This window comes from Heterocephalus glaber, unplaced genomic scaffold (assembly GCF_053883595.1).
Source record: "Heterocephalus glaber isolate CG9 unplaced genomic scaffold, H.glaber_assembly_v1.0 deba00001479, whole genome shotgun sequence".
NCBI classification, from domain to species: domain Eukaryota; kingdom Metazoa; phylum Chordata; class Mammalia; order Rodentia; family Bathyergidae; genus Heterocephalus; species Heterocephalus glaber.
This window is the reverse complement of record NW_028258316.1, coordinates 17,337,353-17,355,019: the sequence shown is the minus strand read 5'-3', so window position 1 is coordinate 17,355,019 and position 17,667 is coordinate 17,337,353. Positions and strand designations below refer to the sequence as shown.

At 38.9% G+C, this 17,667-nt stretch overlaps 1 protein-coding gene across 1 annotated transcript in view; it reads left to right on the top strand.

Moving 5' to 3' along the window:
- The first annotated feature begins 1,466 nt into the window (after positions 1-1,466).
- The window catches only part of LOC147826108 (uncharacterized), an 88,162-nt gene continuing 71,961 nt past the window's right edge, over positions 1,467-17,667 (top strand). The window contains exon 1 of the mRNA XM_087183296.1: positions 1,467-6,703. The gene's annotated coding sequence lies outside the window, so the exon portion shown is untranslated. The remainder of the gene's footprint in view (positions 6,704-17,667) is intronic.

The following is a 17,667-nucleotide window of genomic DNA, read 5'->3' as shown; positions in this document are numbered from 1 at the left end:
GTTGCAGCAGAGGTTTCCTCTCAGAATGAGTGTTGTTAGGTGGAAAATTGGGTCCTTTCAGGGAGCTGTAGAGGGCTGGAATTCCTCCCTTTCACCCTCTCCATCATTGTGAAATGATTCAAGATAGGGTCTATACACTGCTGCTTCCTGTTGGGTACACTACTGCTTCCTGTTGGGTATCACTTCCTGACCTCTTTTTTGAAAGAGTAGATGTAGCCATTGAGAAAACTGTGTGCCCAGCATTAATGGGCTCATGGTAAGGGGAGTTCCCAGTAGAGTAGTTCACTCCATTTCTTTAGAAATAGTACCAAAAAAAAAAAAGAGTAATGAGGACATCATTAGAGAAATCCAAATCCAAACCATAACAGATATCACTGTATACCAGTTAGAATCGGCATTATCTAATTAATATTTATTAAGCAAATTATATTAATATACTTTATACATATATGCAAAACATATTGCATATGTATTTTATATATAAAATATAATTCATATGGGTGTGTTGTACAGGATAAGGAAGAAGTTCTGGAGTTCTTCAACACTATAAGTGGGAGTATAAAATGGTGCTGCCATTGTAGGAAACAGTGTGACAATTCCTCAGAAAAATAAAAATAGAACTGTCATGTGATCCAGCCATCCCGTTTCTAGATGTACACCTAAAGAGTTGAAATCACAATCTCAAAAAGATATCTGCTCTCCCATGTTATTTGCAGTTAATATTCACAATAGCCAAATTATGAAAACAACCTTAATGTCTATTGATCAATAAATGTTTAAAGTGTCCCATATTACAGATAGATAGATAGATAGATAGATAGATAGATAGATAGTGGAATATTATTCTGCCTTTAAAAAGAAGAGAACCTTGGTATTTGCAACAGCATAAATAAACCCAGAGGCCTTTATATGAGTTAGTCCTAAAGATCTCCTGTGTAGCATACTGCCTTTAATGAACCATAATGTTTTACACACTTGAAAATTTGTTAAAACTGTAGGTCTCGTGTTGAATGTTCTTACCACTCACACATACACAAATGCTTTTTAAAAATAGATACAGGAGACTTTTGTAGATAATGAGTATATTTTATTACCTTGGTTGTGGTGATGGTTACTCAAATACATGTTTATGTTCAAACTCATCAAATTGTATGCATTAAGTATGTGCAGCTTTTGTATAACCAGTTTCCATCATTGAAGTTGTAAAAAGGAAAAGAGATGAAAATCTAGTTGGGAAAACTGGAAATCTGACTACACTCATGAGTGTGTTTGTGACTGAGTTTTTCAGAGTGTGTTTGGTTTGAGTGTATTTAGGGTGGCTGAATATATTTGTTTTTCTCATATATAGTGAAACCAAATGTGTGCGTTTGTGTATATGCCTGTGTGTTCCTGTTAGTGCTTGTGTGTATGTATGTAAGAATGCATGTGTCTGTGTGATCAAATTTGCACAGGAAATAGTGTGATTATATTCTGTGGGGCATGTGTGCTTTGATGTGGTGAAATACGGCTATTTGAGATAGATTCTCTATGCTTGTACTTATACACCATTGTCCAGGACTGTCTGTTAGTTTCTGAGTAGTCTTGAAAGTGTGTGGTTTTGTATATGACTCTGCCATATGTGACTATGCTTTTGTTCACATTTGAACAAGAATTCTGTACCTGTGTTTTTGTGGGGGTTTTTTGAAGTAAATATGTAAGGTTCATGGAGGAAGATAAAAGTACAACTGGATTGTTTCTTTTAGCAAGGCTGACACTGACCTTCTTCTCATCAGCCCCCTCTCCCAGGTGGAAAGTCTGCAAAGTGCAGATGAGGTAAAAATGGAAAGAAAGAAATGTTATGCGCAGAAGTAGAAGGAAGACCATAACAGAATTCAGGAGTAGGATGGATTCTTTCTAGCCACGTGAGCACTCTGGAAGAAAGAGAAGTAAATGGAAAAATAGAGAGAAATTAATACTAATTAGAATGTCTTACATTTGTGTAATATCCTGCAGCTTGGAATATATTCACAGAATTATAATAGCTTATTAGCCAAAAGAGCTATCAAATCAAGAATTAATGTCTCCATTTTACTGATGCAAAAACTGAAGTGCAATGAAGTAAGTACATTGTCAACTGGCCACAGTGTAACCAAGTGGCAAGTTCTGAGCCTGGGTCTTCTGCCCACTCAAGGAAACTCTTTCTATCCCACCTCATTGCTTCATGTTTCTTGATGGCAAAACATGAAGTGAAACTTGCATAATTCTCTGTGTGGCTGACACCAGTCAAGGGTTTTTTAACTGAAACCATGAATCATTAAGAAAATGCATATGCATGTATATGTTATATAGGGAATGATTTACTTGTTCCACATCTCTTCACATAAAAGACTTGAGGGAACTTCAAAGTGGATACAAACAATAAGGATAACCAGTTAGAAGAGGAAAATATGGACAGAGAACAAAAAGAGGAAAGAAGGGCACTGAGAATATGTTTCAGTATAGTGTTTTCCTGTTCTAACTCCAGAGGGACCCCTCCGGTGTTAGGGAGGCTGTGGCTTTTGGAGAAAGCCATGCCTCAGATTCATGAAGTACCAACTATGTGGCTTGGGCTTCACTTCTCTGAGAACCCAATAAACTCAAATGTAAAACAAAGGTAGAAATATTACTTTGTAAGAACGTTGAAACATAATTTATATTCAACACAAAGGAAATATCCCTCTGGGACTTTAAAATGGGGGCATACGGAGAAGCATTGAGTGGTCTTCTTGTAACAGCATTTCAGTAACTGCTATTGTTTCAGGTTGTGGGACCACTAGAATTACTGGGATCTAATCATGAGTTGTCAGACCTCAGCCTCCTTTTGGACTTCATAGTGTTTCTAGGAGACTCAAAAACAATTTCCTGGAGACTCATATGGGAACACATAAGAGTCCTCATGAAACTTCTCGGGTGCCCTGTGAGAGCTGACAACATGTTTGTGTAGCCTTTGGTTCTGCAGCATGGAGTGCCATGCCTGACACACAGCATAGAGACAGCACCTGTTCATTTGAAGCAAAGATGAATAAGCACCGTCTCTGGAGAAGTTTTGTCCTCTGTGTCTTCCAGTTAGGACTCCCACACCTTAAACCACACTTTGTTGCAGTCTATGCATATCCTCAGGGTTCTAAACTTCCACAGTTCTCCCCATCTCTGTTACCTGCATATGTGCCCCGAACCACTTCCTCCCCTGGTTTCTTGATTCCAAGTATCCCAAAAGTTACTTTGTAGGAAGGGAGAGGACTCCTCTTACAACAATTACCCCAAATGAGCATTTTGAGGTTGTATTCTACTACTTTATGTATGATATTTGATTTAAATTCTCATGTCATAACTATTTAGTGGATACTAGTAATATCAGCATTGTTACATATTAAGAAACTGAATCTCCAAGATATATTCATCTAAACCCACACAGGTATTAAATGGCAGATGTTGGATTTAAATATAGTCTCTCTGATACTAAGAGTCAACTAACTATGCTGCACAGTTTCTCCAATGTCTTATTTTCTCTATATATTTCATTGCTGCTACTCTTTATTTTTATTTTCTATTTGCTATGGTGTAGCTCAAAAGCATGACCTAGATATGAAGGTTAAACCAAAGGATGGGCATTAGGCTCTTGGACTGGCTGTGTCAGAGAGTAGGTAGTACTTGAAATCAAACATTTCTCCTAATAATGATGGACCACGCCCCAATAATTGTAGCCTTCTTTTCTGATGGATATTTTTAACCATAAAGCTTATGTGACACTTATGTGAATGGACTCATTTTCAGTCCATCAAAACGGTCTTCCTGATAGGCCCAGCAGTTTCTTTGATGATAACAATTTCCCAGCATTCATCACTCAAATATTTCTTTTACCACACGGTTCTAAATAAAGGTGCTGTTCCAAAGCTTTTATTAAATTACAGGGATGCGTCATTGGAAACCAACTCAAAGCAGAGATTAAGCTGGCATAGTCTGAAAATATTGACTTTAACAATGCACCTTGATACAGGATTTAAGTTAGATTGTCTGAAGCAGGTTTGAGCTCCCTACTAGCACTATTATTATCTCTCCTTTTAGTTACTAAATTAGAGCATTCAAGTAACTGAATGTTTGAGACTTAGAATTTCAGCCTAGTACTCAGAATGCTAATTATCTATTTTGCTAACTGAAGAATGCAATGCTGTGAAAATCAAGAGTAGTTGAAAAGTTTGACTTTTATATTCCTACTATGGACTATTCTAGTTGTTAATAAATATAGGGAGTGCAAATTTTTTAAAAAAGATGGTAGAAACTTTGTTTATCTGGCTTTAAGCTGCAAAAGCTGTCTAACATTAGTCTAGCAAATGTGTAGAGTGGATTTCAGTCTGAATTCTAGCTTTGCCACATATTCACAGTATAATTTTGGACAAGTTTCTTAATCTAATTTTAGTTTGCTCACCTAAATAATGAGGGTCGTTCTCTCCTGTACAACAGGGCTACTATGAAGATAAAAGAGGGAATGAAGCAGAGACATAGCACAGTTCTAAGTTTACCTGCCTAAAGGAACTGTTGTAAGAATAAGAGCTCAAGCCTGGTATGCAGCTGATTGTAGTGACATGGAAACTTGGAGATCTCCAGGTAGGAGGAGTTCTCACATCCACAGTCAAAATCAGCAACTCAGCTGTCAGGCAGGGACAAAGCGAAGACAAGGTAGGGTCTCAGCTCCGAAAGACCCACTGGACAAGATGCTGCTATCAGAATTTACAAAGGACATAATCCACACACTGTTCATTTGTAATTTTTTATTTGTAATGAAAGAGAATTCTGGTGCAATAGAACTTCTTCAAATGCAAGAATCAAAGGTAGTTTAATTTCTCCATTTATTTATTGTTCAAAGACAGGATATTCTAATGCCATGAGGTTCTGCTACCAATGCATGAAATTGGAGTAATAATACCTTCTGGACAGACCATAGTTGGCTACAGTGCTGATAACAAGAGTTACATTTAATTGATCAGTGACTTTGTGAAAGGACTCTTCTTTTGTTCTAACTCTTATGTTGTTACCTTAGTGAATCAGTAAGATATTAAATTCTTTACAATTCTCAAATGAGAAGACTGAAGTGCAGTGTCTACTATACAACATTTTATGATGTGACCAATGTCACCTGATAATACATGAGATTAGGGCATCAGTCCACTCCACTTCAGGGCCAGGATTTATAAACATTGTACAATGAAAAGAGTATTCAACTCCCACAACAGTGCATGAAATCTTCTATCAAATGCATCATAATTTTGGCTGATACTAACCAAAAAGAGTTACTACAATTGATACTTATTTTATTAGCATTACAAGCTGTAAGAACCTGGGGGAAAGTAAGCAAAGATGCATGTCATTAAAAATCTTTAAAAATGAGAAGATCACACTCACTTGATGATGGTCTTTCTTTAAACAACATGCTTAGCTTGTTCTATCATGTCTCTGGCTGGGCTCACTTCCTGATGGGCCTCCCAGACTTATGATTACACACAGAGGTTGTAGGGAAAGTTGCAAAAGCTGAGGACTTTCTAGAGTTTGCAATAGGATCACACATTCTGGATGCCATTGTGGAGGTGATTGAACTCCTCAGCTCAAAGTGAAATCTGTGCAGTAAGTGGTTGATCAAAAGGATGAAATACATTGAATGCCATCTGTGCTCCTCCAATTGCTGCTGTTCCCCTGTGGATGAGGGGCTCACTCTTCATTTCATCAATGAGGAGGCCCAGAGAAGATGACAACTTGTCCTAGGTCACACAGCTCACAATGTCATAATCACAATAATAACCAGCGTTTGCTAATCTATTAGTCCATGCCTGGGACTGTTCTAATTTGTGTATTAATTCCTGTAACTGCTCAAATGACCCAGTGTGGCAGGTACTGGTAGTTTTGCTATTCCACAGATGAAGAAATTAAGAGGCAAGAAATGAATTGTCCAATTGGAACAGACTCCAAGTCGGTCTGAGTCTTGGGACTACATTCTTTCCACCGCATAATAGTGGAAATAGTGGTAGTCTGGGCTATTCTGCCAGGACTGGTCAGAAGAGTGACAGGAGAATAATTTGGACAAGGTCAGTAACTCCCATACCATTTAGAAATTGAAAGTTTAAAAGACAGAGTCTGTGGCTTTCTTTGATTTGTACAGAAACGGAGATAACCCCTCCTGTGACACTGCTAAGTGATGATTCTGAGTGTAAATGTGCCTTTTGGCACAAATTGTCCTGTCCTAACAGTCTTGATTATAATTATAAAATAATGGGTTTCTGAAAGGCGGCAAGCAGTTCTGGGAAGGACAATAAGGGTTTAGAAACAACATGGTGTTTATGTGTGAAATGTTCTGTTGAAAATTAAACCTACATTTAGGAGAAAGGATTGTATCATTTGCTCCTAAGTAACTATCTCAGTATGTAATTAAATCAAAGTCAGTCAGGTGCCAATTTGAGCTTTTGCCTCACTCTAACAACGTCCTGCTCTCAGGAGCTAAACAAGACAGGACTGACCTGAAATAACCCCACCGAGCTCTGACCCAGGGACTCTCCAGAGCAGTGGACGCTTTCTTCCCAGGAACCAACTGTGAGATGCTAGCGCCTGACCCATCTTCTTCCTCAACTCCACCTTGACTGGAGACTCTGCCTTGAGGATCTTCCCAAATCCACAGAAAGGAATGAATACTTTCTAGGTAGGCGATTTCCTGGTAGGCACTATATGGAAATAAGTAAAATTTTAAAAAGAAATTGAGAAGCTGTATGTGATTGACTTTATTTCTTAGACCAGTAGCAGGAGTCTCTTTTCAAAGGTCAGAAAAGTCTTTTCTATTCCAAGATCTTGAAGTTAGATTAAGCTATTTAATCTGAGTTGTTTTCTTCTGTTGTCAGTCACTGTGTTTTCTTTTTCTTCTCTTCTATCTACTCTGGCCCTTATTGATATTGTATCTCACTAAGTATTATGGGCAACTTACAACTGAGATGTTTGTGATAGAACTGTTAAAAATCAAAATAGTAAAGATGATAAAGTTTACCAAGCCTCAATCTCTGACTTTTTGATAAATGATTGGCCTAAGAATCACTTGAACATTTGGATTCTATCTATTATCTATCAGTCTATCTATCTATCTCTATTGGACTGTTGTCTATCTATCTATCAATCTATCCATCTCTATTGGATAATCTATCTATCTATCTATCTATCTATCTATCTATCTATCTATCTATGCTCTTTATTGCTAGAGATTCTGATTCAAAATTACAGTTAGGAATTAAGTAATCTATTTTAAAATATTTCCCTAGTAATTTTTATGCCCAGACGGACCTCAGAATGATTGTTTTAATAGAAACTGGAGCATAATACCTTATGTTTAATATGGTCACTGATTTTGTTCTTGAAATTTGCTGCTAAGATTCATAACAGGCAAGGCAAGGTCAATATGATGGAATATGCAATAATTCTTGTTAAAAGAAAGAAAGAAATTATCTTACTGATCAGATAATTTTACTTTTATACTATATAGTTGATTCTTTCTGTTCTATGAAATCAGATACATTAGGAAGAGTTTGGTCTGTTTGATCTGAGTTATAACATAATTTAGATGCTATAACTTGGAAATAGTTTATTTCTCATAGCTACTACCTGGTATGTTGCCAATTTGCCTTCTTCACAGTCCTGAGTAGTTGTGATTCAACATAAACTTACACATGAAAAATGCCTTACACTGTCCTGTGAGCTCTTTACCAATTATATTTTCCTAACTTTTGACTCCAAAATAAATTAAAATAAAATTTATCTCCAATTTGCAAACTGAATGTTCAGCTTACTATTGATTATGCAGATTCAAAAAATTGTTTTCTGTAGAAAACAAGTATTTCCTGTGCATACTTGCTGGGCCATTGGGAATCTTCCCAGGAACTCCTTTTGTTTTGTTGTTGGTGAATGGGGTGGTGGTAGGGAGCACTGACAGTTAAAATTCAGTAGCTTTAGTCTTTAAGCTTGTAACCCTGAGTCTTCTGGAGAAGTCTATTGCTCCCCAGTGAGAAATACCTGCTGCAAAAACTTCCTACTTGCAAAGGGCATTTTGAAATTAACAGCAGGGATAAATCTTGGGCTACCCCTGCACTCAGCTTGGGTCCTGCTGAGTCTTTTCTACACATGAGAGTTGGCTGGATTGGCTGTGGGCTCAGTTTCTTGTCCAGGTGCAAATGCATAGCACCACTGAATGCAAAGAGCACCACTGGGAGTCACTGGAATCTTAACTGCTGAGATCAAGAAAGCAAGCAGAGGTGGAGGTTGTAGGATTCAGGGTGCCTGTCTGCCACAAGGATTCCTCTCAAGCTCAAGTATCTTCCCTGTAAATGAGGTGGGATCATTGTTTTCCAGTGTGTGATATAGTGATAAAGGAGATGATTTTATTTCATTAACAGACACCTGTATTATCTTTAATAGTTATTTCCATTTGAGATAAGTTTTAAGAATAGTTAGCAATCAATGATCTCTTCAAGTATATATGTTTACAATGTGGCCCTCTTAAAAGGAAAAAAACCCTAGAAAATGGCATAAATTATGTAAGACATATGCACATGTAGGGAAAAAAACTTAAGTTCTCACAAGAGATTGCCAAATGAAAGCAATGAACTGAATGGTAACTGGGGATTAGGTCACCTCTCAGATGATCTCACATGTTCACCTCTGCAGGACTGTCTCCTTATCTACAAAATGCCAAGATGAGGGTGAACGTCTTTCCAGTAATTCCCTTCTATGATTAGCGGAATAACTCCACAATCCAGATGTGCCCGAGTCCTTAACATACGGTTCTAGCATTTTGGGACACATGACACTACATGAAACTCATTAAGCAAGTAGTGGGGTTATTCACTGTGAATAATTCTGCACACTTTCCCTCGTTTCTGAAAAAGGTTTGGCAAACAGCTCAATTAATTGAGTATTAGGTGAAAGATTATGGAACCAAGAGTCAAGGCAATTGGGTGGTGAAGTGGAGAACCGCTGACAGAGTGTTTAACAGAGGCAGGTCCCTGGACTAAAGGATGCCACGGACTCTGTTTCTTTGACTAAGAGATGAGAGTATTTGTGCAGCCATTGCTATGGTAGCTTTGAAAACCAAATGGGATGGAGGATTTGAGAAAATTTAGGGAAATGTTATGGAAATCCAGAGTTATTTGTCGGGTATGATTAAAAATTCTTTGCAGGAAGAGTCCTTTTTTTCCCCAAGGATATAATTCCAAGAATACCTTCCATCATGCATATGTATTTAAGACACTTTTAAATTAATCTGTATGTCATTTTATATGGTTTTCCTAATATATATATATATAGCCACTTTGATCTTAAGGAAAAAAATACAGTTTGTCTAAATGCAAGCATTTCCTGGACTAATGCATACAATTATCCTTCTTTCCCACACTTGACATTTAAAGTGATAGCTCACAGGCTCCTACACTGCTAGCTCTTGAGGCACCACCCCACCCTTTGTGCCTCTTGCCATCTGTGAATTCTTGTCAGCTGAGAGTAAACTGTGCATAAATTTCACAATTGGAGCTTGGTAATACCAGAGACCTCTGACTCTTCCTTCCTTTCCACTTTCTTTCTAAAAATGCCATCCATGTTTGTTCCTATATCATGATGGGTCTGTCCCTATTCCTCATCCATATGCCACTGCAATCAGCTACTAATGTGCACTGTGGCCAGGCTGGCAGAACTCACAGGCACTTCCTTTCTTAAGCAGTAGGGTCAAGCTGTGGCATCTGCCTCTAAATCATTCTTCCTTCTTTGCTTGCTGAGTCTCCAGTCTCTCTCTTTCTCTCTGCTCTGGTTCCCAACACAATTCTGAAGAAAATTTCTCCAAATCTCTGAAGCTCATTTCTGTTACCATCCCAACCTGTCCACATGTCACCCTTCCTTTGTACTTTCTTACTGGGCCCTGAGTTGACTCTTTCCTAGTAAGCTCTCTCAATCTCTCTCTCTCTCTCTCTCTCTCTCTCTCTCTCTCTCTCTCTCTCTCTCCTTTTCTCTCTGCCTTAACTGTCAGTATTCTAACTTCCTTATTTTTTGATATTTGTTCTCTTTTCCTCATCTTTCTATTGGTGAACACCATTAACTGCTTCTGTACATGCCAATGACAATGAGTGCACCATTCCTTCTTCTAATGTGTTAGAGAGGATGCAAGCTGTGGGAATCAGACAGATCTGTGTTCAGATTCTACATCTTAAAGTATGTGTCTTGTTTACCCGGACAAGGTACAATGAGGGTAAGGATACCTATCTCTCAAATTCATTGTCAGTTCAATTCATTAAAGTAAATATCTCACTTGCTTTTTTCACCTAGAAAATTTTCTTCATTCCACCCCTGTGCCACCTCTCATTTATAGTCAAACAACTCCATTGTGCTCTATGCTACTCCATAGCACAGTGTAAGGTACATGAAAAGGTAGAAATAAATGACAAAAATGTGCCCCCAAAGTTGTTGCAAAGTTCATATTCTTTTTGTCAAGGGAGATAAATCATATCACAAGCACACACATACACACATACCCAGACACACACACACACACACACACACAAACACACACTATGCCAACAATGGAGGGGGCTGGAAGGTAAAGCAAACAGAGACAGGTTTACAAAGGGTATGCTACTGGAGCTAGAAGATTTTAAAAGACCCACTTCGAGAGCGGACCATGGTAGAATATAAAGAAAAGGAATACTTAGCCCACAGAATAGCATGAATAAAGAGGATCAGTCTGGGAAATCTTACTTTGAAGAAGACATCCATGGCATAGAGTGGAGAAGACAGACAATATGGTTAATTGTGTAGATTCCAGAAGGTAATCGACATCTTTTGACCCTGGGAAGGCATTTATCATAACCATGCCTTAATTAGATCGTCTGTCAGTTAAGGGTAATATATGAACTTACATAAGGTGCTTAGCACAGTGGATGGGACTTAGCAGTCATTCAGAATACTAATTCTTTGATGTGCTTGTGGTAGGAGACTGGGAAGATGGAATCAGCATGAAAACCTAGGCAATTTCTTGGCCCTGAGCCAGCTAATTTTGGCGGCCTAGGACCTATGAGGCCAAAGATCTCATTCTTTTGTTGACATACACTTTCTGTGTGACACTGAGGAATTTATGACTCAGCCTTGAAACAGTATGGCTTGATATTTATCTTGCTTTAAAAATTTTCTGAGAAATAGTGTGACTCCACCCTCCTTTTCAAGAAATAGGCAAACATCCTGGAATGTTACAACATCAAGGCAGGAGAATCATGGCTGTAAATTTAACATTTCATTCTCTGTAAAATTGTTGTCAATTGCATAATAGGGTTATGTAATTTATCCTTCCTTATTTTTATGCCAAAAAGATAAAGATTCCTGGCATAGCAGTTTTAATTCCCTGGAGTACAAGGTCCAGTTGAAATAGACTGTCTATTTTCGGTCTAGAAATTAGCAGCCATTGGGCCAGCAAGCAGAGGCACCAGATGGTGAAAAGGTACAAAGAGACAATTGCCTTCTGCCCTCAAGGATACTGGCTAGTCTGCAGATACAGTGTGACGGGCCAGAAAATGAAATATTCCAAAGCATTCTATATAATGAGTGCATTGGTACAACAGACTCCAGTTGGCCTTCCCTGTCTCCCACAGCCAACTTGCTGTCCTACCTGTCCTTGGCTTGGATTTCAGTTCCTGCTGCAGGACACTGACTCTGCACAAAGGAGACACTTGGGTAGCATTAATGGTGTGGCAGTAGCTGGGTAAAATGATATTAACGCTACTACCTCTGACAATGATAACAGAAAAGGGGAGAGACAGAAGGAAAAGGGAATCCAGTAAGGAATCATCTGGAGTAGTTTTACTTGAAACTGTTTGTTCTCAGGCTTCTTGTTAAGGGCTTAGTTGTTATAGTCTGAATTTATTATTATTATTATTATTAGTAGTAGTAGTAGTATTTATCATCATCTTTGAGTCGTTTTAGAAACTTTTACTTAGCATTCTATTGACTGCAGAGATTTCAACTACCATAAAACAATAAAAGCCATAATAATAAAAAGATTATAAAGTCCACTTAGAGAAAATAAAACAGTTTGTGAGCAGTCACATGTGCCATGAATGATGCTATGTGCTTTGCACGTGTCTTCCAGTTTAGTTTTCCAAGCAAACCTTTGAGGGAAGTGTCCTCAGGGCCACCATTTCACAGAGGAGGACACCGAAACTTAGGAAGGTTGAGCTGCTTCATCTGAGTCAATATCCCAGTAGCTTACAGCTATTAAGACTAAAACTCAAATTTGCTTGATTCAAAGGTCAGGCTCTAAGATCTCACCTGGAAATATCTCTTGAATATGATTGCTTAAATGAAGCTAAAAATATCTAGTGATGAGGCTTATTATTTCCTCAACGGTCTCATTTTATTGTTTGGCAACTCTGTTGACAGATTTACAGGTTGGGATATTTATTATAATTGAGCCTAGAGGAGCCCCCATATACATAAGAGTTGGCTCATCATTTCCTCTTGTGATATGGAATAAATATTGAGACTTGTTGCTCTCCCTAGCCTAAAACCAGATATAAAACACAGGCTTGTGTACGAGGGTTGTTGCAGCTAGACCTTACCATTTGTGCATCAGGAATCCTGGCTGACTTGGAGCAAGAGGATTTTGTCCTGTGGCAGGCATACCACTAGTGTAGTGGGAAAACCCTCATGGAGAATCATTCTTTTCTTCTACCCACTGTTTGACCCTTGACAAGGAGCTGCTTGAGCTCTACTGGGAGGTAGGATATGATAAATGAATGCACACAGAGCCTCCTTCCTTTGTGAATTCCTTGAGGAATGTATTCAACTAGGTTCACCAGGACCTCTGCAGGACACTGAACTTCTGTAACAGAATGTATTCCCATGAAATGGAGTGACATACATAGTGTGCTCAGTGTAGTGGTTGGCACATTCTACATGTACCACCTTGCAATGTAAGTTGCTGTTGAGCAAATATTGAATGAGGCACCAGGAAGCAAGTGGTACAGTGAAGTTCTTAGGGACATGAAAACTAAAAGGTAGCTGAGACCCTCTATCTGGTAGTCTTCTTGCCTCCCATAACGTGGATGACAGATTAAGCACAGTGCAGAATACTATGCTTGCTCATTTAAAAACTTAGTCTGAACCCAGGCTATCAGCCAGGCCCTGATGGAAGACTCCACAAAAACCTAAATAAACCTCTATAGCTGGCTAAGCAGACAGGTAAGAAGATTGTCATGGGTGTATCCCTGTGTGCAAATACTTTGAGTTATCAATTATCCAGCTGACAATCATAGCTTGCATTGGAGAAAGCTTTGTCCTTGCCCCCACCCTCGTCAATGTGCTGAACGTGAAATAACACATTATTCCAACATCCAGGTAGGAAATTATAGCACAGAGCACCTAAGAACCTATCCCTAAGTCTTTACCAATGTAGGGAATCACAGAAGGAGAATTTAAACTAGTCTGGGTCTAGACTGGTGCTCCTAGCACACCTCTATGTACTTTTATGAAATACAAAAATAATAATTTGAAAAAAAAGAAAATGATAATTTGGAAGACATTTTCTGAGTAATTATCATGGCTTTTTTCCTAGTAGAGGTGAAAATGACGAAGAGGAAGGAGAAGGGAAAGGATAGGAGGAAGAGGAAGAAGAGAAGGAGAAAGAGGAAGAAGTAGCGAGAAGAAGGGGCAGCAGCACTATTCTCAATCTCTAGAAATTGATGACTGAAGTAACAGAGAGACATGTGAGAAGGTGTTTACGTTGTATAGTGTGAAACAAGCAACACAATGATTAGTGACTCCGTGTTTGGTGACAGACAGATCTAATGCCCAGATCTATCACATACAAGCTGTGTGATCCAGAGCAGGCTTCTTACCCCTTCTGTTCCTCAGTTTCATCATTTTGTCTGGTAAAATGAAGATATACGTACCTCAAAGAATTATACTGAGACAAAATAAATGAATATAGTGAATAGAAAATGATTGTCACACTGTCATATTGTAAGTGATCGATTTGTGACCCCTTGTTATTACAACTATTTTTATTAATGAAAGTACGAGTGAGATAAATGTGAAAAAGTGTTGGAAAACAGCAAGGATCAGATCCAGAAGGATCCATCAGATCCTCTGATGAGTTTGAAGTTGTGGGAAACAGTGCAATTCTTTGTGCTTGTGTTATGACTTGGATGGAGAATGCTCCAAAAGCCCATGTGATAAAGTCTTTATCTCCAGGCTGGTGTGATAGGGCAGCAGTGGAACACTGGGGAGTGGCCTGGTGGGAGGTCCTTACGCATTGAGGATGTGCCCTTGAAAGAGATAGTAGGACCTTGGTCTCTTCTTCTTCCTCTTTTACTTCCTAGCTCATGAGGTGCATGGTTTGCTCTGCCACACCCTTTCTGCCATGATGTGCCACACTCAACAGAGGCCCATTATGGTGCCACTCGATCCTATACTGGGACTTCTGGAACTGTGAGCCGGAACAAAACTTTTGTCCTTATTATTCCCTCAGGTATTGAGTTAGAGTGACAGAAATCTAACACCACTAGGAAGAGGCAAGATCAGAAATAAGGTTGATATCTCTCACTCCGGGATGGTGTGGTGGACGGATTGAAGGAGAAAGACTGAACTCTAGGGAGCAGTTGGTAGGACATGAAAACTCCACCCGAAAGTACTCCAACAATTGTCACCGACTCCTGATTTTATTATAGAAAAGACTCTAAAATGAGGAATCATAAAAACTGGAGCGCTTTTTAGCTCTATCCCACAAAACTTGGAGTGGGACCTTCAGGGCCAGAAAACAATCTGTTCTTTTTGGAACAAAGTAGAAACTGGGATGTCTCTTGTGGCCTGACCCAACAACTTGGGCTCTGGAGCTTTATTTCAATAGTTCAAGCCCTAGATATATATGTAGAAACCTGGTGACAACAGACAGAAAGTATTTTAATTTGAGTATAAGTCCCAAGTGGAAGAGATGGGAGGCCCTTCTGAATGGGAATTCCTAAAATGCATGACTTTGGTTTTCATCTTATTATTTTTGTATCCCTTAGCAAAGGCTCAGTCTTGTCACGTCTCTGGTTGCATTTGGTCAAATACCAGAGGGAAAAGAGACACAATCTAGGTCAACATTTACAAAAAGAAAGGTACTTTTTCTGAAGAAAGAAAGAAAGAAAAAACACCAAAAACTTGCTTCTTAGTTTTTTGAAGGGCTTGAAGAGGAGGTGGGTTATCAGTAATTCTCATGCTATGATTAACTTCCTGGGAACTGACAAGTCATTCTCTCCTGGGTCCTCTCAACTCCCCCAAGAATATATTAGCAAGAGGACAATGGGACAGGCACACATAAATTGTAATAAATGTTGATGCATACTCAAGTGTGTGTTTCTGGTTTTTTCTATCTTCTATCTACATATTCTCTTAGTTCCCTCTGCAGAGTTGTGTTAATATAGCCATTGTTTGGTTGTTTATCTGGGATTTAGTCACATGTCTCAAGGCTTGTGAAATACAGAGACCCTGAATTTGGGTCCAAATCCTGGTTTTTTACTACTTCTTGCACAAGTGACCCAGAGGAGAAAGCCAAATAGCTTTTCTTAATTCTCAGTTTCACATTTGAAGTGGAGATAAATGTACTTGCCTTTTCAGTTTAGGGAGGAGTGGAAATAGATTATGAAGGAGGAGCATTGTGTTGTAGTGGGATATTTATTAAATGACAGATCCTTGCTCAGTGACTGAATGATCTCAGCTGACCCTCACTTTTCACGCTTGTGCAAACCAATGCAATTTCCCTGACTCAGCTTCTAGCTCACTATCATTGTGGAATTCAGTATGTGGTAAACAATCTCTTTATCTCAGGCACTGTGAAAATCCTTTGACCTGCACTGCATCACTGAGTCCTACTGACTTCCTCTGTGAAGCACTGTTGTTATCTTCATTTTACTGAAGCAATTGGAACCAAGAAGTGAATTAATTATCTTAAGATCCCAGTAAGTGGCAAAGTTGGAATGTAAGCCCTGATGCACTTCTTCCAGAATCCATTCTCACAAATTCTCTGCTATACTTCAAAATTTTAACATGGCTAAATATCTGTTGTCCAATTCCAAGTTTAGATGTGTAGTTTCACAAGTCATAAATAACCACTTAGCAACAGTGTGCTGGTCCCTAAGACAGTTAAAATCCACTTCCACATGAATCCTTTTATACTATCATAAGAAAGTAATCTTATATCTACAAGTGCATTTGTGTGTGCTTGTTTTGAAGAAAGATGAATTCATTTCTTAAAACATCCCCTTTGCCCTTCCCTGTTGTACTGTTGAGACCATACATTATCCTACTCAGTTGTGGTGTTGAACTAGGAGAGTAGGGTGTGGCTAAACTGGCTGGGGAAGTACGTGTGAAGTGTTAATTACACCTGTGTTCTGCACACATGTGCAGAACAGTTCCCAAATCCCTGCACGTGGACTTCTTGTGAGAACTCGAGCAGGTTTTCAACAGGATAGGCTAGACCTGCTGTCAGCCTGTGTGACACCACCTCTCAAAACCCGGATGTAGAAGTTCTCATTGGATTCTTCGAGATTTGGTCACTATAAAAGGAGAGGCAGACCACGAAGCACTTGCTAGTCTGGCTTTTCCTCATGATAGCCTATTCTGCTTTTGGCAGGTGTTCTTTTATCTTGCTTTTTCCTCTTTTATTCCGTGCAAGATTGCTCTGCAGAGCCAGTTTCTCCCTCACTCTTCACTTTTACTTTCCCAAATAAGCTTTGCTACTGCATTTTGCTAGTTTTGTTCAATTCTTTGTTCTAGACAAGAAGAATCTGGAATCTAACTTCAGAAGGAGAGGCAACCTAGTAACATTTAATTGGCGAGCCACTTTTAGAAGCAGGATACTTGGTAACAGTATCTTCACTGGTGTGCTTCCAAATTATCTCTCCAGGAATGAGAAAGGGGGAATAGAAAGTTTTGATGGTGTTTTCTGAACTCTGTGGTGTAAATATTCTGACCATTGTTAATTTCACACTATGAACACGATGTTAGTGGAGGTGAAATTAGGAACAAGATGCATTCAATCAGCTCTTGGTAGCCAAATGATCAGAAATTGTAGTATCTTTTCCTTCATCGTTTGAAATCTCTATTTCTTTTTTTTTTTGACCAGGGATCGAACTCAGGTCCTTGTGCTTGCGAGGCAGGTGGCAGAACCACTGAGCTAAACCCCCGGCCCGAAATCTCTATTGTTGCTCACATAAATCACATCCATTTTCTAGGTTTAATTTTTTGATAAAGGTAATCATGTAAACGAACATTTATGGAGTGATCTCTGTATTCCAGGCTCTGTGAAAACCACTTTATACAATTTAACATTACCATTGGTTGTATTTTCATATCAAACAGTATGCTCAGTAGAATTCCCAAACTTGTATCGCCCTTTCTTGGGACTGTTACATAGCTGTAAATTCTGAGGGATGCAGGTGGAAATATAGGGAAGGCAAGGGCTCTGGATTTAGGCACAGTTCAGTCCTTGTCTAACTGCTAGCACTATTAGAGGTGGCACTTTAGCCAGGACACTTACTCTTTCGTGGATCTGCAATGTAAATCTAAAAATGCTGACATCTCAGGACTGTTAAAAGAATGGAACAA